At 33.9% G+C, this 20,061-nt stretch overlaps 1 non-coding gene and 1 pseudogene across 1 annotated transcript; one reads left to right on the top strand and one right to left on the bottom strand.

The window, feature by feature from the left end:
• Positions 1–14,340: 14,340 nt before the first annotated feature.
• On the bottom strand, positions 14,341–17,826 carry LOC148935247 (uncharacterized; annotated as a pseudogene).
• A 934-nt stretch (positions 17,827–18,760) lies between these two features.
• TRNAT-AGU (transfer RNA threonine (anticodon AGU)) lies at positions 18,761–18,832 on the top strand. Its single transcript has one exon. It is a non-coding gene; the product is annotated as a tRNA-Thr (tRNA).
• The last annotated feature ends 1,229 nt before the right edge of the window (positions 18,833–20,061 follow it).

The raw sequence follows: 20,061 nt of genomic DNA, 5'->3' as shown, positions 1-20,061 counted from the left end.
ATATATTATGTATATATTATGTATTGCAATTTTTTAACATTTTATAAGCTGAGCAGTATAGTTAAATACATAAAGCACTTGGGTACTGTGACGAGAATATTGCATGCACGTTTCATAGAAATATTTCATAATCATATCAAACGTCATCAGTCAAACGTTTTACGATAATCGCAAATGTTCTAGAGAACTGATGAAAAACATATGGCAAAATGGACATTGATATGTTTTATGAATATTAAGATTATTCCTGTTAAGATTATTCCGAATATTCCTCAAACATTTATTTAACATTTGTTCGCTAATAGAGCACAATATTAATGCATAAACTTTAATTAGGGAAAGGGATTTCAAAATTTATAAAAGCAATACATAAGAAAAGTTTTTACAAGAAATATTATATTTTATCAATGCAGAAGAATTAAATATCTATTTATGTAATATTATATGTTCGTAATTTGAAGTTAATGAATATAAACTTACAGAAAAGAAGCTTCTAATGGATGTTCAAGAAAAGTTTGTAACTTCTATTAGAGATCCATATAATCTTCATTAGATATCAATGTAGACATTTCATAGAGGTTATATCAATTACGGATGTTTTATATAACTTTGAGAAATAATTAGTGTTAGAGATTTTAAAAATTAAATTGATTTTGATAGATGGCGCGATTGCCGTGGTTCGGTTCGGCCTTGCGATACCGCATTGCGTGCGATACGATGATCAACGTTCTTGACCTACTTTTCGTTAATTTCTGTAAAAAAGATATTTTTCTTTTGGTTTAATTCACATGATAGGTTGCGTCGTCTCAATAAAGTTGTTTCCAGTTTATTTTGGCTATCCATTTCTCTCAAATAAAAAATTTTATAAGAGCCAATCTTATTATTTAATTATAATAATTAGAAATTAATTGGAGATTTTATGAATATGTATATATATGTTATTAAGAAAAATAATTAAATATATCAATAAATTTTTTATATTTTATCATAGCTGAAATATTAAATTACTAATACTGCCACAGAATAATCAAAAATGTTAATCAACAATTAGTTAAAAGAATTTTACAATTGCTAAACAAAAGTATTTCTTTAAATAATGAAGTGCGTACATATGTAATATGTAATATGTAACGTTAAATTAGCGCGACTGCAAGTAGGAAATTCCATAGTTTACAGTAATTCGGGTCTCGCTCTCTTCTCAAATGGACGCAGAACTCAACGAAATTTGGCTGACATAAGCCCCTTATAAGCAATCGCAAAACGTCAATCAGTATCACTATAAAATTACCTGTTTAAAAAAAGGTAAAAAAGGTGTCAAGTATAATGGACGCTTCTTAAAAAAAAAAAAAGAAACTATTGTTAACCAAGTTAAAAAATAGAATCTAATTGACAATATTTTTTATTTTCTTTTTACTCCAATCCATGTGGTAATAGTTTTAATTCTTTAAAAAAAGTTATGTTACGCTATATGTTATGCCATATCTAATGCAATTCTAGTTGCGATCAAACTAAAAAATAAAATCTAAGTGCTAGTATCTTTGTGATCTTTGTATTTATTGAAGAGCCTGCCTATTTAACTTAACTTAAATGGTATTAGTTTTAATTAAAAAACAAAAAAATTTGTTTCCACCATTTATTTGTTACCAACTTAACTCAAATAATATTATTTATATAAAAGATTTGATATCAGTGGCGTCAAATTATAATCCAATCTTTCTTTTCTCATCCAAATGACTACTAGCCTTAATTCTTCAAAAAAAAAAAAAAATTTCATTTCCACATTGCCAACTCAAATGATTGTAATGTGTAAAATTTATATAAAAGATTTGATATCAATAATTGGCATCAAGTTATAATCCTACAAACATTGAAATTACAAGCCACTTTAGTCAAATTATATATTTCAATCGTATAAAAGATTTGATAAATCACTGTTTTAAAAAATAAAACTCAAGTAGTATCTTTAATTTAAAAATAATAAAAACCAAATTATATCTTTCTCAAAAAATAATAAAAACCAAAGTATATCTTTCTATCCATTTAAGACTTCTTTTTCTAACACAAGTGATAATAATTATTTAGCTTTAAAATATTATTATTATTATATATCACAAAATTGCTTTATTCAACCTATGTTTTTATCATAAAGAATTAAAAAGTAACAGTACAAAATAAATGATAAAATTTTATTTAAATAAAAAAAATTTTTATGTAAAAACACTTGGCGCTGCTCAGACCAAATGAAAATGTAAACTTAATGATGAAATTCTGAATTATATAGTTATAAATAATCTGAATGTTATAAATAAAGGCAAGATTTATTGTTTAATATGATAATTACAATTTTATATACACACACACACACACACACACACACACACACACACACACACACACATTTATATTTATGTGAATATATACAAGGGTAATCTGAAAAGTTTTGAGCCTTAACATGAAGATGACGTTACTCGTCAAAACCATTCTAGTACTACAATAGTATATGCTTTGAAAGACTTTTGTGAAAATTTCAGCCATTTGGACGCTCAGTTGTTGTTTGACAGTCGTTTGTGTCAGTCGATGTCAATGTTTTTGTAAAAATGGAAAAAATTGAATATCGTGCCGTGATTAAATTTTTACATTTGAAAGGCAATACGCCTGCGCAAATTAAAATCGAGTTGGACGCTGTTTACGAGGACTCTGCCCCATCATTTGCCACCGTAAAAAGATAGGCAGCTGAATTTAAACGTGATCGTACCAGCTTGGCTGATGAGCGTTCGGGACGGCCAAAAACTACGACCATAGCTGATAACATCAAAAATGTTCACCAAATGGTACTGGAAGACCGTCGAATCAAGGTTAAAGAGATAGCAGAGGCTATGGGCATATCGAAAGAACGCGTTTGTCATATATTGACTGAAGAATTGGATATGCGCAAGCTATCCGCGCGTTGGGTGCCGCGCTTGCTCACTTTAGACCAAAAACGAATTCGAATGAACATTTCCAAGGCCCTGTTGGAGCGGTTCAAGCGAAATGAGTCAGATTTTTTGCGTCGATTCATAACTATAGATGAAACTTGGATCCATCACTACACTCCAAAGACAAAAGAACAGTCAAAACAGTGGACTGCAAAGGGTGAACCTGCCCGAAAAAGGTGAAGACGGTCCATCAGCTGGGAAAGTAATGGCGACTGTTTTTTGGGACAGTCACGGAATTGTGTGTATCGACTATCTTGAAAAAGATAAAACAATAACGGGAGCGTATTACGCATCCTTTACTTGATAAGCTGAAGGCAGAAATTGCAAAAAAACGGCCGCATTTGAAGAAGAAGAAAGTGCTGTTCCATCAAGATAACGCACCTGCTCACATTTCGGCGGTCGCCATGGCCAAAATTCACGAACTGCACTTCTGCGAATTGGTTGACTATCCACCGTATTTACCAGATCTGGTCCCCAGCGACTTTTTGCTGTTTCCTAAGCTTAAAGTTTCGCTTGGAGGACAGAGATTTTCATCGAACGAGGAGGTCATTGCATATGTAAACGCCTATTTTGCAGAGCAAGACGCCAACTACTATTTGGAGGGGTTAAAGAGGTTAGAATATTGATGGGAAAAGTGTATCGACTTAAAAGGAGATTATGTTGAAAAATAAAACTATATTTGACCAAAAAAATACTTGTTTCTATATTAGGCTCAAAACTTTTCAGACTACCCTCGTATATTCATATATATTCATATTTTATATATATATATATATATATATATATATATATTCACTCATTCTTTTTAGAGATATGAGCAGCGCCAAGTGTTTTTACATAAAAATTTTTTTTATTTAAATAAAATTTTATCATTTTTTTTGTACTGTTACTTTTTAATTCTTTGTGATAAAAACATAGGTTGAGTAAAGCAATTTTGTGATATAATAATATTTTAAAGCTATTAGGTGTACAAAAAAGTTCTGAGCTTTTTTTTGTAAAATTCAATCTTTATTCAAAAACAAATAAAAAAATATTAATCAGCGAAATATTCTTCGTTTGCATCAACGACTTTTTGCTATCTTTCGAGTAGCTTGCGAATTTCTTGACGATAGAAACTCACCGGCTTCGAAGCGATAAAGTCATCAATGCATTTTCGTATCTCTTCAAATCTCACGAAATGTGTCAGCCAAATGATGCTGCAGCGACCGGAATAGGTAATAATCGGAAGGCACCATGTCTGGGCTATACGCCGCGTGCGGGAGAAGTTCCCAGCCTAACGCAAAGATATGGTTCTGAGTCGCTTTCGCAATATGTGGTCGAGCATTGTCATGAAGCAAGATCACTTTACGACGTCCTTGGCCAGTAAATGACCTCTTTTCTTCTAATGCATCGCTCAAATTGGTCAATTGTTGTTGGTAGCGGTCTGCCGTGATTGTTTCACCCGGTTGTAACAACTCGTAATACACACCTTTCCAATCCCACCAAATACAGAGCAAAACCTTCTTGGCGTGGATATTGGGCTTTGGCGTCGATGTCGAAGGTTGACCAAGGTCAACCCATGATTTTCTACGTTTAGGGTTATCATAAAGAATCCACTTTTCATCGCCTGTAATGATTTTGTGTAGAAAATCTTTTTTCCGGAACTTTGAAAGCAAAGTGAATGCAATGTCACGCCGACGATTTTTGTTGTCTTCGGACAATTTATGCGGAACGCATCTGCTTTCCTTCTGAACCTTTCCCATCGTATGTAAACGTACAGAAATAGTTTGCTGCGTAACGCTAAGCTGTTCTGCAAGCTCCTTTTCAGTTTGCACAGAGTTTATATCCAGCAGTGCTTGCAATTCGTCCGTTTCAATCTTTTGAGGGCGTCCAGCACGCGGTTCATCTTCAAGACTGAAATCTCCTTGGCTAAATATTTGATACTATCTTTTACATGTAGTATGAAAAATTGGTATTTTTTCGCAAAAATAATTGCGAGTTTTCATGCCGTGATGCACACCCTCCCTTCTTATTTGGGCTTCTATGACTTACAGCGTTCTCTCCATATGCAGCACAAATCATTCCAGTGGCTTCAACAGCATTTTTCTTCAGATGAAATGCGAAGTGGATGGAAAATCGAATATGCTCTTTTGTTATTGCCATCGTGAACACTACTGATTTTTGAAGTTATATGCATCAAACGCCAAACCGTATGGTATTTTAGAAGGCCAAATGTCAACGCTTTAAAACCGCAAAAAGGCGGGAAAATATATAAAATTTAAATTGTTATTTCGGTTGTATGAAATCTAAAGCTCAGAACTTTTTTGTATACCTAATAAATAATTACTATCACTTGGGTTAAAAAGAGAAGTCTTAAATGGATAGAAAGACATACATATAATTTGGTTTTTATTATTTTTAAATTAAAGATACTACTATTTGAGTTTTATTTTTTTAATACAGTAGTTTATCAAATCTTTTATAAGATTGAAATATATAATTTGAGTAAAGTGGAACTTGTAACTCAATGTTTATAGGACTATAACTTGATATATAGGACTATAACTTGACTATAACGCCAATTATTGATATCAAATCTTTTATACAAATTTTACACATTACATTTGAGTTGGCACTGTGGAAACGAAATTTTCTTTTTTTTTTTTTGAAGAATTAAGGCTAGTATCATTTGGGTGAGAAAAGAAAGATTGGATTACAATTTGACTGATATCAAATTTTTTATATTGTTGTACCCCGGATGGGCTACAACGTTAATTTTTAGAGATAGTCGGGTCCGTTAAGCCTAAGGAGTTGGGACTCCGAGCAGGATCAAACGAATGGAAGGAAATCTTCTTAAAATCACTAACACACTTTCTTTATGATATTTGATTTATTTAACAATTGCACAATTTCTTGGATTTAATATTTATATTATTTCTTTCACACACGGTTAAACGTCGGCGGGCGCGTATCGCGTTACTCTGGCGGCCGTCGACCGAGTATGTCACCTGAGACGTTGATAGTACGGCTCGCGTGAACTTCGCTGTGCTTGTGTAATATCTTGCGCGATAATTATAGTAATCGATTCCGAACGACACGTAATGTTTGATTGATTCCCGACTCTAACTATTCCGCCTTGTGTAGCCGGTTATATAGTCTGATCGATGCCTGGTCAGCATTCTGATCGTTTGCGTCGATCGGTTGCGTGATATTGATCAATCAATATCACGCTCGATTTGATCATCAAATTTAGGAATTTGCTGATCAGCTTTTTCGCAATGTTCTCGCGATGCATTTCTGTGGTCTTTCGAAAGACTGGTCGCAATTTCGGCGATCACACATTTGTGTAATCTTTCGAAAGACTTTTCGAGGTTCGTGCAACCTAATTTTGTTGCCATGCGGACTACTTTTATTATTGGTTGTAGGCCTGGCTACAACAATATAAATGATATCATTTGAGTTAAGTTGGCAACAAACAAATGGTGGAAACAAATTTTTTTGTTTTTTAATTAAAACTAATACCATTTGAGTTAGAATAAGGCTCTTCAATGAATACAAAGATCACAAAGATACTAGCACTTAGATTTTATTTTTTAGTTTGATCGCAACTAGAATTGCATTAGATACGGCAATTTCATAACATAACTTTTTTTTAAAGAATTAAAACTACTATCATATGGGTTGGAGTAAAAAGAAAATAAAAGATATTGTCAATTAGATTCTATTTTTTAACTTGGTTAACAACAGTTTCTTTTCTTTCAGACTACTTGATACCCTTTTTTTACCTTTTTTTAAAAAGGTAATTTTATAATAATATCAGATATTTTTAGTATTAACCATCTTTCTATATTCGATAAGCGCGTCTCGACATTTTTATACTTGAGATTTTTTCTCTATGATACGCACAACGAGAGTAAATACGATAGAGAACGAAAGAATGAGCGAGATAACACATTTGATCTCTTTCCACGTATCTGATTGGCGGTCGACAATATCGTTGAGTTTCGGCGAGTTTGATAATTAGTCAGTTTCGTTTTGGAGAGTGATGTTTATGCATCATATATATAAATACTGATTATAAAGTCCATACGATTAAAAATAAAAATTTTCAAAATGGCGGAAGAATAATTTAAAAATTAAGTTATAAGAGTTATTTACGATCCTCTAGGTCTATAGAACATGAAAATAAGAAAATGAAAAGAAAGTAAGAAAATGACTTTGAAAATATTTTTGGAATTGCACAGTCACACCTATGTCAAAATCTTAGTTTTAAATGAACATAAATGCTGAATTTGAAGTCCGTACGATTAAAAATAAAAATTTTCAAAATGGCGGCAGAAAATTTTTAAAATTAAAATACAAAGTTGCATTATTTACCTCTAGATCTATAGATTATAAAAATAAGAAAATGAAAAATGACTTTGAAAATATTTTTGGAATTTCAAGGTCATACCTATGCCAAATTCTTAATTTGATAAATCAATCTTTGTTGCGGAATAGATGCAGAATAGTTGCGGAATGGTTGCGGAAAGGTTGCGGAAGTGTTGTGAAAGAGATGCAAAGATATGTGGAAAGATTGTGGAAAAGTTATAGAATGATTGCGGAATGGTTGCGAAAAAATTGTGGAAGAGTTGCAGAATAGTTGCGGAAAAGTTGCGGAATGGTTGCGGAATAGCTGCAAAGATATGCAGAAAGATTGCGGAAGATTTGCGAAATGATTGCAGAGATATACGAAAATTGTAAGAAAGTTGCGAAATGATTGCAAAGATATGTGAAAAAATTGCGGAGATATGCGGAAAAATTGCGGAAGGGTTGCGGAATAATTGCGGAAGTATGCAGAAAAGTTACGGAAGGGATGCGGAGATATCCGAAGAGATTACGGGAAGAAAGAAAATATGCAGAGAGATTGCGGAATGATCGTAAAATTATATATTGATCCTGCGGATAAATTAGGCTGATAAGTTAGGGTCACTGCAGGACTCAACGAATATTGATCCACTATTCGCTAGTAAAAGTATGATCTGCTGGATCGATAAGATTAATAGTGACATCTCGCGACAAACATTGCAACCGTACAAAGATGACGACGATAATAATGACGACGTTTCTTAAAAATTTCCAAATCGGACTTTGCGTAGCAATATCTCCTCTCGTAAGGCACGTAGCAAGAAGATAAAAATACTTTTATTTTTGCAAGTCGAACTCAAGCTATCGATCAAGCCTACTTAGAACTTAATCAATTTAGCCATTATTGAAATTCAATAATTTCGATTGCTCGCATCTCATCGCGTAAAGTCACATGGTAGTGTTCTTGGTTGACTTGACACTCGAGATATTACCGTGTCTCCTGATATAGAATATAGAAGAATATAAAATAGTATATAAAATAGTAGAAGAATATTCATAGAATTTCAATAAATTTAAACAATAATGAAACGTTCGCTCATGAGTGTGCATCTCTGCCCTCGGATGAACACGACGGAATCATATTTCTCATAAGTAAAATATATAGGATAAAATATCTATAGACTAAAGTAAAAAGCATAGTATTAGATTTTTTGCCACGTTTTAATGAAAAATTCAAAAGTTATTATAATATACATGTAATATTTTGCAATAGCTAAGTCATTAATCTTATTATTATCAGCTCTTATGAATTACAAAACCTGCAAAAATAATTTGGATTTATTTTGCTACATGTGTATGGAGAGAGAGCTCATTTGACCACGTTAATATTGACCACGTTGCGACTAGCCACGTTGCAATTGACCACGTTGATATTGACCACATTACAATTAACCACCGATTGACCACCATTCCGATTGACTAACGTCCAGATTGGCTATTTTGAAATTGATCATATTCAATGTACTGTTGTTATCACTGCGATTAATAATAAATTTTTTATTTTATATGAAGTAATATGTCAATCGTAACGTGACCAATCGCAACGTCAATTGGAACTGTGATCAATATTAACGTGGTCAAACAGGTGCCATACGAAGAGTATATTTTGAATTCTCAAAAACATAAATTAACAAAGTACATAACATATATAATGTGGAAATTAAGACAAATGAGAATCAGCTCTATTCACAGTGCGCAATTAACACTCTTTATTACAAACTTAATATATAATACAGACATTTCGACTCAAGTTTGAGTCATCTTCAGTAAATATAAATATAAAGATAAAATCCTGTGTTCATCCGATGCGCTCACCGATGTTAAAATCGTTAATTAAAATTATTATGACCTTACATATATATCATCCTTAAAGAAACGAGATAATGGTCATTAAAGGGTTGTCAATTATCAGATTCACACTAAACAGGAGAAAGCACGCAGGAGCGTGGCACAGTTCGCACCAAGCAACACACAGCGCATCCGTACGCCTTGAGTTTAAGGCAGTACTGAGCGCAATAACTCTTCAATTCAACAACTTGCAATCAAAACAAAACTGAGGTTACAGTTTGAAGATAATGATACGGAAACGTATGCGTGATGCAAAAATTCAGTATCAGACTGTGAATTCAGGCTATTATTCTGTCTTTTAATGAAAAGCATCTCTGAAATCGTCGTTTCTGTAAATTACTTTCTAGTCTAATACCTTCATATCGTTCCAGTCAATTTCATGATCGTAATCTAATCTGTGCTCGGTAATGACTAAATATATATTCGTGTTTCTACGTATATGATTTTGGTGTTCATGCAGTCTCGTTTTTAATTGTCTTATAGTTTGTCCGACATAGCATGCATCGCAATTGTTGCAGCAGATCTTGTACACTACATTCTTTTTGGAATGTGTTGGAGTGTTAGAGAGTCCTTATGAACCCTGATCATGTCTCTCAACTTATTCATACTAAAGACTGCGGGTTTTGCGTTGAAATCATTAGCAACTTTTTTGAATTTGATCGCAATTCCCGGAACAAAAAGTAAAGTGAATAATTTTGTTCCTTGTGATTGCACTGTTGTATTTGGCATGCTTAATTTATCATTTCGTTCAAATCGAATTTTTAATCTCGAATAAATATTATCAAAGGTAAAGTTGAGAGGATAATCGTTCATTAACAAAATCGTGATCACCAAATTCAAGTTCTTTTGATAGTATTTCGGGTGAGATAATAAGAACGCCCTGTCGATGAGTCCAGCAATGGTGTCTCTTTTTTGAGCGAGAGGGTGCTGAGAGTGAAAATTGAGATACCTCCTCGAAAATGTGAGTTTATGAAACCAATTAATTTCAACGTTCTTACTAATAACTTTTAAGCTCAAATCGAGAAAATTTAACTCGCTTCTTCCATCTCAGTAGTAAATTGTAATCTAAGGTGGTACAAATTGAACCTTCTAAGAATCTCCTCAATCAATTGAGAAGGAATGTCCATTGCGATATCATCGACGTATCTTTATCTACAAATAAATGGTAAACGAGCCTCAACATTCTCGAGTACGCTTTTCTCCAAATCTCTTAATACTAAATCAGCTATGATCGGGAACTCATGGGTGTGAGGAAAAAGGTTTGTTTGTAAATTACATTGTCAAAGGTAAAGAAGGTAGAATTTAGGAAAAATGAAACTGCACTCAAAAATTCGTCTTTAGACATGTTGCAGTTCTTCGAGATGTCTCTCCAGAGCTTATCAATACTGTCAATTAATAGATCAATAGGAACATTGGTGAACAAGAAAACCATATCAAAGTAAACAAGTATGTGATCATCAGTCAACTGCATGTTAGACAACTTATTGGTGAATTTAAAATTATTTTTTATATGAGTTAAAGGTTTTGAGTACTTCTTGATAAAAGTTTGTTCAAGAAAGATGCCAGATTGTAGTAAAAGTTGACTATCAATTGACGAGACAATTATTCGAAGGGGGCATCCATGCTTGTGTATTTTAGGAAGCCCGTAAGTTCTGGGGAGAATCCCATCGGTACAGTAAAAGTGTTTGTACAGAGGTGTTTGTACTCTGATATGTAATTAGAGTTCTTCCAGGTTTTTAGAATATCTCGCAACTTGCCAGTGATAGTCCTCGTAGGATTTTTCGTGATCACGCTATAAGTCTCAGTATTGTGTAACATATCTTTCATCTTCGTAAGGTAACTGTCTTTATCTAACGCGACGGTGACATTACCTTTACCTGCTCGAGTGAAATCTTAGGATAGATTGGGATATAAATTGTTGCATGGATTTTAGTAAATAGGATAGTCTGAATATGTTAATGCTATCTTTATGAAGAGAGAATGTTGAAAGATTATTGATGATGGATATTAGCCTGTCCCTCAAGTTCAAGTATACCTCAGTAGGAAATTTCTGGATATTATTTTCAATGTTCTTAATGAATTCAATGATAATTTTTTCTGAATTGTATAAAGGTAAGACGAAATTTTTGCCAAGCAAACACTGGACTTCTTGAGGAATGTAGGCGGTGAACAAGTTAAGAAACCATCTGTTTCTCAACTTTTGTTTGTAATTTTCATAACATTCTTAAAATATATTGTGACTGCCGCTCATGAGGTCGGTCTCGCAAACGTATTCTACGATAGGTTGGGCGCCAGACACGAGCACATGTCACTCACTCAAACGAAAAAAATCGCAAATTGTTCTTAAATAATAACTCAGATTTGCAGACGGGAGCGATAATCCGGCGGCTCGTACAGGTGGAGGGAGAGGTTCGCGGAACGGGGCGCGAGAGAGAAGGAATCAAAATCGTATAAGGATTAATTATTGTAATGCGAGAACAGCTTTTATTTCGATCTGGATGATTACATTCGTTAGTCACAAATTATTCTTTCACGACGCAACAACTTTGCGTAATCTCTCAAATCTCATAACAGCAAAATTTGGTACAAAGAAAATCACACACTGAGCAAAGTATAATGACGATACGGTATCTTACTTAGAAGGACACACGGCAACGATATACATGATATATCGGATACAATGCTTTCGCCTATTGGTTCGAACTCACATAAAACACAAATTAAATTGTTACGACAAGTAATTTAATACAACTCCGCAAACGACACAGTTTATCTTACTCTTACAAAGAAATTACGCGCGGCAATCATACGTGAATCATATGAGTACTATAATTATTTGGATTTTTCGCGGATGACAAGGGCGAAAGAAAAACGCAGCGAACGGCTCGATAATTATATTGCGACGAAGACACGCGGCCGGCTCGCCGAGTGAAACAATGGCGATGATGCAACGTTCGCGATCGCAAGAAAACGCTTCCTCGCGAAAATCTTCTTGAGTCAGCCCCGCGCGATTCCTCGGGTCCACGGGTGAAATTGACAACTTTACAAAATGATATGGTGAGCTTCATCAGACGGCAGTCCTTTCTCGATCCTCTACTTCGATTTTTCTTCTCACGGGGCTCACGGCAGCTGGTTCTTGCGTCCACTCATAATCATCACAAAGCGAAAAGTGCTTGTCCTGTCGAATCCTCGCAACACCGTGGTGGTCGTCATCCCCTCTCTTCATATCAATTAGCGCCGCGGCGCGATCCACCGATAAATCTTCTATATGTCGGCGCCCTAAATGGCCCGCGGTTCGCTGATCCCGCGGGAGATTCGAAGGCGGCGATCCCTTAATTTGGTCGAGTTTGTGACTTCTGAGGATTCTCTCCTGATTAATCGGTTCTTCCGGTGAGAGGTGATTGTCTCTCCCGGCTCGATTACTCGTCCTCGTATTCTTCGGCTCGCCTTCTTCGATGCGGGGTTCTCGCCTCCTCTCTCGATCGCCCTTCGATTCCCGCGTTATATGGGTCAGCCCCTCGATTCCTATAAATGTCACATTACAATACGGGGACTTGCATATAGAAAAAGAAAATCGGCAACTAATTAGGATGATACGACCTGATTATTCCTTGTATCCGATGGTGGCATCTCTTCGATCTCGATCGTCGTTGATCGTCCTGGCAGGCGGTCGCACGTGAATCTCGCGGCAGTCATCAACCTCGTCAATTCCATCTAGTATCGCGAAAATCAAACTCAAAAGTAACAAAATAAAAAAAGGCAAAGAAATTCGCACAATTACATATATAGCTCGCGCTATTTGGAATTCGCCTGCGCTTTCGCCTCTCAAACGGGTGGACGCAAAATCCAGTAATGCTCCGCATCGAAGCAGCCGCATTTTGTGACGGGCGATTTCAAGGCGCAATACATAAATATAATAACAAATCTATTGTCAGTCGACTGTCTTTCCTTTGATTCCTTTGAAAGAACTGCTTTGCAATGTATGAAACTAAAAAAAAGTCTGTATTGTTATAATTCAAGAAAGCTTTTTCGTAAAACCATATTAAATTTTAAAACAAACTACAACAAACTAAAATAATCTAATGATTAAAAGAAACTTCAGGATTATATTATTAATATCACTTTATTATTGCACTTATTAAATATATATTTTTAATTTATTTAACAGTATTATTTTTAGAAATTAAAGTTTATATTTTTAACAATATTATCATTATTTTTGTATAAAATGCTTTTGAGTATGGAAAGCAATCGAAAAGAGAAAAATAACAAAGTTGCTCTTGTTAGAGATTATTATTAAAAACATAAATAATTATTTTAAGAAAGTATTTATTTACATTAAATTAAACATATACAATTTAAAAGATATAATTCTTTTGTTATTATTTTCTATAAATAAATTTTATACAATATTAACATTAACCGTATCTTTTAAGTAATAATAAAATAACCAATCATATATTTTCATTTTTATATGTATCATAAATAGGACATAAATATAATAGAATATAACATAAACAGGAGATCATACGAGCAGCGTTTACTTCATTTAGAAATAAATGAAGGATGTTTTTGTTTTTAATTGCATTTTTTGCAAATGATAGGTTTCTCCTTCATTTACCGCAGACATATTTTTTACAAATCATACAAGATTTAGTAGTTTTATTATCATTGCAAAATTGTATCTAGTATGTTTTCCGCGAATGCGAAATATTACATTGGCCACTTAATGTTCTTTGTTTTTCTTTTCTTGGAGAAATTCGTGATAGTCTTCGGCAAGTTCTTCTGCTAATTGTAGTAGGAATTGTCTTGATATATTTTGTTCCTTGTTTCCCTATAAAGGATCCATGCATTAATACCGGCCAAATCAAGGATATTGAAAAAAACTTGCACAGGCCATCTATAGGATTTGGATTTGACGCTGTACTTTCTCGCCATTTGATCGATGATATCGACTTTGGTTTTATTATAATACGCAACTGTCTCAGGTATTCGTTTTCTATCGTTATTGATTTTTACACATTTATACTTCGAACTTAGTATTATAACTTTTTTGCTTGGTTTGGATTTATAAATTGTTAGAGTACAATTATTTGATTTATAAGTAATTGTTGAGAAACATTCCATTTTGTCTTTTGTTGATTTCGCAATTTGGGCAATTCTCTTCTGTTACTCCGCATAGTTCCAACTAATGTTGTTCGATTTGCCAACAATTTTGTCGCCAGTGATGCACTCGTGAAAAAGTTGTCTGTCGTAACATATCTCCAATCAACATTGAGTAAATGGTTCGATTAGTTTGAGGACAACAAATTCACCGAGTGGTATTGACGACGGTTGCGTTTCTTCTTTTCCCAAATATGGAAATCCATATGGATTTATAATGTATTTACTGTTGGTATCCAATGCTAGCCAAAACTTGCCAAATTTATCAGGCTTACTTGGAATATACTATGTAAATTTACATCTCACTTTTGTAGGGAATAGTTGCTCATCAACAGTCAGATTCATATGGGGCTTGTAACTATTTTGACTATTCACAATGAATCTGTTCCATATATCTGAAATTAGAGCAAATTTGTCGGTTTTTAGACGTTGGCTTTGCTGCGTTTTTTCAAATCGGAGAAATTTTAAAATTTCTGTGAAAGTGTTTCTGCTCATAGTTTTAGAAAAAAAAGCAGGATCCCATTTCGAATTACATAAATATGAAATAGGTAAATTTCTTGCTTGATAAGCAAGAAATGCGTATAAAATTGAAGGCATATATTTTTTATATCGGCAGATTCCATTTAGTTCCTAGAACTCGCAACGCTTCTGCTTCCGTACACTTTTTTATGTACTTAATAATACCATTGTCAATTATCAAAGAAAATGCCGTTTTGGTTTTATCAAATATATAATATTTCGTTTGTCGTATACTGTTGGACCTGATATTTCTTTGAAACTATGTGATGATCTTCCGATTGTTGGCGCTTTTATTATTTGTTGCAAACAGTTCTATCAAGAACATTTCAGTAGTATACTGGACATTTTGGTCACACTTACTTTCGGAATCTGATAAAAATTTTCGGCGCTTTTGTCCTCTACGGACATTCAAAATGTTTTCTTCTTCATCAGTGTCACACGAATAATTACTTTCAATTTCCTCAGTGTCGAACAAATCATCCTCATTTTCAATTTGCTTATTTTCAGATTCAGAATTTCCTCCGTCAGAACACTCTTCATTAATATTTTGAATATCTTCCATAACTTTCTGACTGAACGTTTGGACATATTCAGGGATAAAACAAAATACAAAACCAATGTACTGAATATTATAAGATTTGTTCACTCTTTGTCGTCTTTGACTGCTCTTAGGCTTCGATCTGTACTCTGTGACTCTCAAAAGAATACTGAATTTAGACAAAAGAAGCCGATAAGATTTCATTGTGTTTAGGTGGTACCGGATATCGGCTCTGTCAGATTATTCGGCTGCTTACGATAAAGCCAAACACATATCGCATTCAGATACGAGAGTAGTCTGAAAAGTTTTGAGCCTTAACATGAAGATGACGTTACTACGTCAAAACCATTCTAGTACTACAATAGTATATGCTTTGAAAGACTTTTGTGAAAATTTCAGCCATTTTGGACGCTCAGTTTGTTTGACAGTCGTTTGTGTCAGTTGATGTCAGTGTTTTTGTAAAAATGGAAAAAATTGAATATCCGTGCCGTAATTAAATTTTTACATTTGAAAGGCAATACGCCTGCGCAAATTAAAATCGAGTTGGACGCTGTTTACGGGGACTCTGCCCCATCATTTGCCACCGTAAAAAGATGGGCGGAATTTAAAACTGAATTTAAATGTGGTCGTACCAGCTTGGCTGATGATGAGCGTTCGGGACGACCAAAAACTGCGACCATCGCTGATAACATCAAAAATGTTCACCAAATGATACTGGACGACCGTCAAATCAAGGTTAGATAGCAGAGGCTATGGGCATATCGAAAGAACGCGTTTGTCATATATTGACTAAAGAATTGGATATGGGCAAGCAATCCGCGCGTTGGGTGCCGCGCTTGCTCACTTTGGACCAAAAACGAATTCGAATGAACATTTCCAAGACCCTGTTGGAGCGGTTCAAGCGAAATGAGTCAGATTTTTTGCGTCGTTCATAACTGTAGATGAAACTTGGATCCACCACTACACTCCAAAGACAAAAGAACAGTCAAAACAATGGACTGCAAAGGGTGAACCTGCTCCGAAAAAGGTGAAGACGGTCCATCAGCTGGGAAGGTAATGGCGACTGTTTTTTGGGATAGTCACGGAATTGTGTGTATCGACTATCTTGAAAAAGATAAAACAATAACGGGAGCGTATTACGCATCCTTTATTTGATAAGCTGAAGGCAGAAATTGCAAAAAAACGGCCGCATTTAAAGAAGAAGAAAGTGCTGTTCCATCAAGATAACGCACTTGCTCACACTTCGGCGGTCGTCATGGCCAAAATTCATGCGAACTGCACTTCGAATTGGTTGACTACCCACCGTATTCACCAGATCTGGCCCCCACCGACTTTTTCCTGTTTCCTAAGCTTAAAATTTCGCTTGGAGGACAGAGATTTTCATCGAATGAGGAGGTCATCGCATATGTAAACGCCTATTTTGCGGAGCAAGATGCCAATTACTATTTGAAGGGATTAAAGAGGTTAGAGTATCGATGGGAAAAGTGTATCGACTTAAAAGGAGATTATGTTTAAAAATAAAACTATATTTAATCGAGAAAATACTTGTTTCTATGTTAGGCTCAAAACTTTTCAGATTATCCTCGTATATGCAGCTATGTATAGTTGAGATACTTGAGTTACTTGAGTCCAGAGCTAAGGTTCCAGACAGAGACATTTAGAAAAAGATATAAATTTGTCAAATGACCGGTCATGATAAACAAAGCAGGCGATGAATTTTTCCAGCAAAAAAAGAAGCAAAAAAAAACAAAAATTGAGAAATTGATTAATCAGATAATCTAAGAATTTACATAAAGTTAGCTGAACAAAAGAAATAACAATAAATGTACAATTTTTAATTAAATTTTGAAACCGGTTATTTGACCGTACCGGGTTTGGTACGGTTAGTGTTAAAGATGATTTTGTTATAATACAATACTAGCATGAAGTTATCAAAATATATAATATATTTCTTATATTAATATTATTTAAAACATAAATAGGTTTGTTTTAATAAACACGTTAAAATTAATATAAGCAACATAATATAATGGCCGTTTGATCACAAAGAAATGACAGTAGTATAGTTTTACGGAAACACATATTATATAGTCGCATTAGCAATGCTTCTGTACATTTATATAGGGTGCCCCCCCGTTTCAATACATACATTATCCTTCAACATTTATGTTATTTTCAATTTGAGAGAAAAACATTTTATATAAAAGTTATATAAGGTTTCAAGGTCATATAATTTTGATATTGATTTATAGACGGCGTTACTATCGAGATTTTTTGTGATTATTTTTTTAAATAGAATTATATATTAATAACAATGACAATCAACATTCAGTTTTGCTAAGCAATAAGGATAAACAATGTCAAAAAAACGAGCAATATCGATGACTAACTTAATTTTACTTAGATGGAACTAAATGAATTCATTTCTTTGTGTGACATATAAAAAACGATTAAATGAGCCAAATGAATTTACTTTCTTGTATAATTAAAATGTTTCAACTTCTACTAAATCTTCTTCAGTTAGTAATAAACTAATATCTATGACATAGTGTAAGTATCAATAAAATTAGTATAGAATTAACTTAAAAGTCTAATTAAAATCGCAATAAAAACGTCGGTATAATTGTGGAAACCATATTTATGGATTGGACACTCCCTCGCTAAAAAATATACAAATAATCTTGACAATCGTGGAAATATAATATAACGTATGGAAAACTATGTTAAGCAAAGATATAACGTATGAAGTAAAAATATAAACTGATCTTGTCAAAAATGTATAATAATTTTACATATAAAATTGAGACAAACCAGGTAACTAAGTCGTCAGGAAAGATTATTTTATGAAGTGAACCAAATCTCCGTTGAAAGGCAAAGAAAACAGAATCAGATGAATAGTTAATTAGAAGATGTAGTGTCCAAACGTAAAAATTGAAGTTGTAATTAGTTACACAGTTATATCCAATCTTAAAGGCTGCGAGCGTCCAATATAGATACAATGATTCTTGTGTTAACGATGGCAAGCAGATAAGTAGGGCCCCGCCGTGACGCACACCCTCCCTTCTTATTCGGGGGCTCGAGCCATGCTTGATGCAATCTCTCCTGTCGTGCTCCAGGAGGATTATTTGTATATTTGCTAATGGCGTTGGAGGGTGTCGCCGCTGCAGTCCGACCTGCATCCATCGAGAGAATAGGACCATCATCTCTCTGGAGTACCGGTCGTGGGGATTCGAAAGAATACATGTATATATGTATATTGTAATATATATATATGTATCATTGTATTGTTGACGTGTTCTAAATACGTTATTTGCGATAAATATCATCACATGCCTCGGTAGTCGAAAGGATAAGATGCCTGCCTAGTAAGCAGGAGATCCAGGTTCGATTCCTGGCTGAGGTGGTATTTTTTCGCAAAATAATTACGAGTTTTCACGACTGGTTCGTGGTCGGGCCCCGCCGTGACGCACACCCTCCCTTCTTATTTGGGTCGACAATTTAGAATAATGGTAATTGGACATATAAAATGAAATAAACAATCACTTTCGAAAGCTATTATTTGAAAACAAGTCAAGTAAATCAAGATACGAGTTGTCCAAAAACTCAGTGTCTTTTTGTAAATTTATTCCATTGTGATGTTCTTTAATATATAACATTTCTGAGATCTCTTGTTATAATTGGATTCCTGGTCTAGAATCTTAATGTTCTCTCAATCAAATAAATGGCCAGATTTCAATATGTGTTGTGTAATTACTGAGTTCTTCAACCTTATGTTACCCACATGTTCCTTCACTCTGATCTTCAACTGTCTCATCGTCTGTCCCACATAAGATGCATCACAATCTTTCTCACATTGCACCCTATGTACGAAGTCACTCCTACTTGTAATATCTGTTTTGTCTTTATATATTTTGACAAAACTGAGCCTAAGTCCCCTAAAGCCCACCTCAATTTCAAATCTATTAATCGCTGACAGGATTTTATCGAACACGCCAGGCAAATAAAGTATTACAAAATATTTCTTTCGACCTTCTTCACTATCATCACTCGAAATATTTTCAGAATTGTTATAATTCAATTTCCCATTAAAAAGTTGTTTTATTCTATGATTCACGTTTTTGAATATTAAATCCAATGGATAATCATTGTTTTCTTCGTCTTCCAACGGAGATCTGGTTCACTTCATAATCTTTCCTGACGACTTTGTTACCTGGTTTGTCTCAATTTTATATGTAAAATTATTAACGTTATACATTTTTGACAAGATCAGTTTACATTTTTACTTCATACGTTGTATCTTTGCTTAACATAGTTTTTCATACGTTATACTTCCACGATTGTCAAAATTATTTGTATATTTTTTAGCAAGGGAGTGTCCAATCCATAGATATGGCTTCCACAAATATACCGATGTTTCTATTGCGATTTTATAATAATTAGACCTTTAAGTTAATTCTGTACTAATTTTACTCATAATTACACTATGTCATAGGTATTAGCTTATTATTAACTGAAGAAGACTTAGTAGAAGTCGACACGTTTTAATTATACAAGAAAGTAAATTCATTTGGCTCATTTAATCGTTTTTTATATGTCACACAAAGAAATGAATTCATTTAGTTCCATTTAAGT

This window comes from Pogonomyrmex barbatus, unplaced genomic scaffold, assembly GCF_055798465.1.
Source record: "Pogonomyrmex barbatus isolate J1 unplaced genomic scaffold, ASM5579846v1 scaffold5, whole genome shotgun sequence".
NCBI lineage: Eukaryota > Metazoa > Arthropoda > Insecta > Hymenoptera > Formicidae > Pogonomyrmex > Pogonomyrmex barbatus.
This window is presented reverse-complemented; position numbering and strand designations above follow the sequence as displayed.